Source organism: Dendrobates tinctorius, unplaced genomic scaffold (assembly GCF_039654945.1).
Source record: "Dendrobates tinctorius isolate UK_male_01 unplaced genomic scaffold, ASM3965494v1 ptg000134l, whole genome shotgun sequence".
NCBI lineage: Eukaryota > Metazoa > Chordata > Amphibia > Anura > Dendrobatidae > Dendrobates > Dendrobates tinctorius.
This window is the reverse complement of record NW_027361802.1, coordinates 18,835,340-18,840,693: the sequence shown is the minus strand read 5'-3', so window position 1 is coordinate 18,840,693 and position 5,354 is coordinate 18,835,340. Positions and strand designations below refer to the sequence as shown.

Genomic DNA, 5,354 nt, shown 5'->3' with positions numbered 1-5,354 from the left:
AAATCTGCACCGATGCCCCAAATTTTTTTAGCTTTTATCCAGGGCAGGATGAAGTAAGGTCCGAGCAGCATCCTTACCCTCGTCACCAGACTTTAACTCCTGAGGGGAGGTGATCCTGATGAGACTCGGATATCTGAGGCCCACACAGACTGTACTGTGCTGTCAGGGCAGGAAGAGGAGGAGGATTACTCTCAGGGCGAGGAATGGGATAACACAGAGAATGATTATGAGGTTGTAGATCCCACTTATTGTGAACCCAGAGGCACGCAGTTGAGTAGGTTATTTAAGGAGGTGGAGGAAAAGGAAGACAAGGAAGTTATAACAGACATGGAATGGTGCAACCATGACAAGCACTGCATCCTCAGCCACAACTGTGGCTGTGACCAGCAGTGTTCATGGGTCTGCAGCTCGCAGGGGTGGCAAGGGTTGTATAGACTGGGCCTTTTTTGACAACGTAAAGGATAAGCCAACTCACATTATCTGTCAACCTTGCAAAAAAAACTGCTTAGAGGGAAAAAGTGCAATAATTTGACTACTACATGAATGAACCTTCACATGGCAATCAACATACATTACTCTGGCAATCCCACTGCGCTAAAATGCAGACCAGCGGACTTCAACAACCATGAGCTACTCCATCAACCGCATCTGCTGCTCCTTCCTCCTCCTCTGCTACCATGCCAAGTATTGTCAAGCAGGTCTCTACCGCAGAACCTTTCTGTAACCACTCCAGTCAGGTTGAGTGAGAGCCCATCAGCGGTAATGGAAGTGGACATGCATGCCATTTTTGACCAATCTCAAAGAACGAGCACACGTCAATTTTATCAATCCACCATAACATCTCCACTTGCACCTTACTCACGGTCTAGCAGTTTGTCCAATTCACCGTACTTCGCCCTCTTTCAGTACTGCAGCCAGCCCTTGGTCCAGCAGATGAGGTCACATAAAAGACTGTTTCCTCCTACACATGACAAACTCCACTATCTCCAATCTGTTGTCCACGGAAATGCTGCCTTTCTTCCTGGTAGATACGGACAGTTTCCATAAGCTGATGGCCATTGCAGTTCCCCAGTACCAGTTGCCCAGTCACTATTATTTCTCTAAGAAAGCTGTATCTGAGCTACACCAGCATGTCGCAGACAACCTCACCCATAGCTTGTCTAGTCTACCAGGGTGCATTTCGCCACAGACACTTGGACGAGAAAGCATGGCGAAGGACGTTACATCTCGCTGACTGGGCACTGGGTGACTCAGGTGGCAGGCGGGGAAGGGGCTGCTCCATAAGTCTTGGAATTCCCAATGCTTGCAGGGCAAATCTCTGTATTTCACACCTCCTCCACTGCTTCTGCCTCCTCCACCACCATTAGGGCCTCCACCTGCGCCCTCAGCCCTTGCCTTAACGAGACACGCGTTCCAATAGTGCAGAGTGGATCCCGACCACCACTACTGCACACTCAGGGCTCACCGCAATCAGGCAGTCTTAAAATTGATATGCCTAAGGCTAGTTTCACACGAGCATATGGAGGCGCTGGGGAGGGATGCGGACTTCCTCCGTGAAGCTCCGCCCCTGCCACGACTCCTCCATTCAGCTCTGCGTGCGGCCTGCATACCCAATCTTTAGCATTGGGTATGCAGGCCATGTCGATATATGCTGATGCTTCCGCATGCTTCATTTTGATGGTGCTGCGACTGCACCAAAATGCAAAATGTTGCGTTCGGCGCAGGTCGCCGCACTGTCAAAGCGACACATGCGGAGGCATCCGCATACAACAGCATGGCCTGCGTACCCAATTCTAAAGATAGGATACGCAGGCCGCATGCCGACATAGGTGGAGCTGAATGGAGGAGGCACGGCAGGGGGTGGAGCTTCATGGAGGAAGTCGTCATCCCTTCGCAGTTCCTCCATACGCTAGTGTGAAACTAGTCTTGGAGATCGCAGTCATGCAGCTGAAGAGTTGTGGACAGCTCTCCAGGCAGAATTTGAGCAATAGCTGTCTCCGCAGAACCTGGATCCAGGGAAGGCTGTGTACAAAAACAGTGCAAACCTGGTAGCAGCCCTATGCCGATTCAAGCTCACACACGTGCCTTGCATAGCTCATGTCCTCAACCTGGTGGTACACCAATTTCTCTGCCACTATCCTGGCCTGGGTGAACTGCAGCTCACTTCCGCTATTCTCACACCTTAGGTCATCGACTTACTTGCATCAATACAGAGGTGTTTGTCTATGCCAGTTAACAGGTTGATATGCAATGTGCCGACATGGAGGAATTCCACTCTTTACATATTGCAGTGACTGTGGAAGCAGCAATGAGCCTCGATGTAGTATGTCATGTCATATAGCCTGGGCCAATGCAGTATGGATGTAGCGCATATCATGTTTACGGAGTGGACATAAATTAAGGACCTCGGCACCCTTCTGCACAGTTTCGAAATGGCTACTAAAATAGCGCTGACTATTCTGTCATCAGCATTACTATTCCGGTCATCTACATGCTGGAGTATACTTTGAATAGCCTGCGGGAGGAGGTGGTGGTCCCAGAGGCAGTGGAGGATGTGGATGGGATAATATCGTCTCAAATTTCCAGGCTGTCATCATGCAGGCTGGTGTCAAGGGAGGGTGGATTACTGCGATCGATGGAGGGCTGATGATACCTGTTATTGAAGGTGCAAGAGGTGATGGACAAGCAACTGTCAGGAGATGAAGTGGATAATCTTCCATCTCTGTTGTTCGTGGTTGATGGGATTAGACGGAGAAAACAAGCATCAGTGTTACCCAGCCACCAAAACAGCGTGGGCTTGGATCTCATGAAAGAGACCGACAAATAAGTGTCTTCTATCTGCACTATCTGCAACATGATCCCCATATAGTTATGATTCAAAATAGTGCTGACTACTGGGTTGCCACTCTGTTGGATCCACATTATCCCTCCGTCAGGCGCAATATAGATTCTCCTCAGTTCATGTGCAATGTGCCTGACAAGCACAGGTCAGAAAACCACCTATAGTAGCTACATATTTCAATTTCAGGACTATAGAAGTAGTCAGTGACCTTCATAGGAATGTATTAAAAGAGATTACACCAAATCAGATGCAAAAAAAACCATTTATTAACCATAAACTTATTAAAACTAAAAGTACCACTTTTCGGTAGTACCGCCAAATAGGCTCCAGTTATCTTTACTTAACTATTGCTTAAATATAAAATTATGGAAAAAAACTTAAAGGATATTGCACTTAGATGTTACTTAATTATTTTCTACTCATCTTCAGTGGTTTCAATTGCAGCAGAAGCAGCACAGGTACACTTAGAAAAGCAAGGCTGGCAGACGAAAGTTGCATGGGAAAGGCAGATTGATTCTTTACATATTTTGCAGTCATATTTAGAAAGCCTTCTGAAACCAGATACAAATGAGCAGGTAGTACAACTGCGTCTTTTAGAAGGTGGTAGAGTCGGTGTTTGTTCTGGAACGTCCTTGGGACGTCCTTTGTATTTTTATCTTTGCCCAAATAATAAGCTAGATCTGTGTCTGTTTCCTCTGTATCAGTGTCATCACCATCCTGCTCTGTTCCAGAATCAGTGTTACATTCTGCTACCTCATCTTCAGATGAAATGTCACTAGATTCCTCTAAATCCTCAGTTACTGCTGGTTCTTCCTCATCATCTTCTAACAAAAAAATCTTCATTTCTTCTAAATGAAGGGGTTTAGATGAATCATACTGTTTTCTGGCCATTGCAGCAGAAAATCTGAAGCAAGAGAGAAAGAGTATGTGTTAGGGCGCAATGTGCCTTAGAAGCCACCCTCCTTTTGTCTAAGAAAACAGTACTTATGTACACTAACTTAGCATTAATCCTTCATAAATCAAGCTAAATACACAATCGTGATGAGTAAAAAAAGAAAATACTAACCTTTCAATTTGTGTTGAAATCAGGCGCAATGTGCCTGAGAAGCCAAAGTGTTGATATCTGCTCACTAGAAGGTCTGCTGAGTCACTGTGATATCAGGTTTCACAGAGCCTGTAGAGTCAGGAGATAACTAGGAGGGGTGGGGTTTTCTGATAAGTGGGCAAGGAGAGAGAAGTGAAACTAATTACTGTGTGCCTGTCAGATCTATTGCGCCTGATGGAGGGTTAAAAGAGTAAATTTTGCCAAATGCTTCCCACCCTTAAAAGGGACCTGCAAATGCTGGAGTATTAAAACATGACCTTGAGAGAGGTTTTCCCCAAGACAGCAGTGAGGCACATAGTGCACATCGCAGCCCTAGACTTCCAACCTCCGGCACATCAATTTGTCAATGCCAAAACATTAGCAGTAGCAGTAGTGTGAGTGGCACCAGCACAGCAGAGTCCAATTCTGACAAGTGGTGAAGGACTATAGAGGACCAGGAGTATCTAGAACTTAATATCATTACCATCAGGGAGGGTTGGGACCCCTTTACATTTTGGTCTTCAAAAATGGATGAGTTCGCCTCTCATGCCTTGGGGTTTTATCATACCCTGCAGCCAACGTTCTCTCAAAATGTGTCTTCAGCACTGCTAGTGGTATCCTGATGTATATGCACAGCCGGCTGCCCCTGAAAATGTAGACAGCCTAACTTTCAACAAGATGAACAAGTCATGGATCTCTAAGGACTTTTGCACCCCAATCGCAGACTGTACAACCTAAGCGATGTTGTCATTTTTAGTGTGCTCCATTGATCTTGCATAATTGCAGTGTGTGATATCTTTTATGGGGCTTCTGTGCCTGATGTTGCAGCTGCTGAAGATGTCAACACTAATTTTTGGAAATGTGGATATTCCTGATTGTGTCTCTGCATCTGCTGGGTTGACTGTAGTGGAAGAGATGTCACTCCCCATTATGCTATTTCTACTCTAGTGAAATTGATTCCACTTTGTTGGTGTCTGCCACTAATTTTTGGAAATGTGGATACTCCTGATTGGATCTCTAAATCTGCTGGGTTGGCTGTAGTGGAAGAGATGTCGCTCCCCATTACACTATTTCTACTCTAGTGAAATTGATGCCACTTTAGTGTTGTCAGGCTCTAAATTTTTTAAATTTTAAGACTCCTGATTGGGACTCCAATCCATCTTCTGGGTTGGCTGTAGTAGAAGAGGTGTCAGTCCTTATTATACTAGTTCTACTTTATTGCAACTGATGCCACTTTGGTGATGTCTGCCACTAATCTTTAGAAATATGTAGACTCCTGGTAGGGTCTCCTTCATGTGTGTTGCCAGTAGCAGTAGACATCCTAGACAGGCAGGCCTCCACTTGCTTTGAGTCAAGTACCCGTGTAACTATTCTTAGATTTTTCTGGCAATAGTAGTTTACAAAACTGATATTTGTGCCATCTGAGTG

The 5,354-nt window shown here is 45.6% G+C and overlaps 1 long non-coding RNA gene across 1 annotated transcript; it reads right to left on the bottom strand.

The window, feature by feature from the left end:
- Nucleotides 1-3,085: 3,085 nt before the first annotated feature.
- Nucleotides 3,086-4,122, bottom strand: LOC141048345 (uncharacterized). The gene is made up of 2 exons (XR_012220035.1): nucleotides 3,909-4,122; nucleotides 3,086-3,746 (listed from the first exon to the last, which is right to left on the bottom strand). It is a non-coding gene; the product is annotated as an uncharacterized lncRNA (long non-coding RNA).
- Between the last annotated feature and the right edge of the window lie 1,232 nt (nucleotides 4,123-5,354).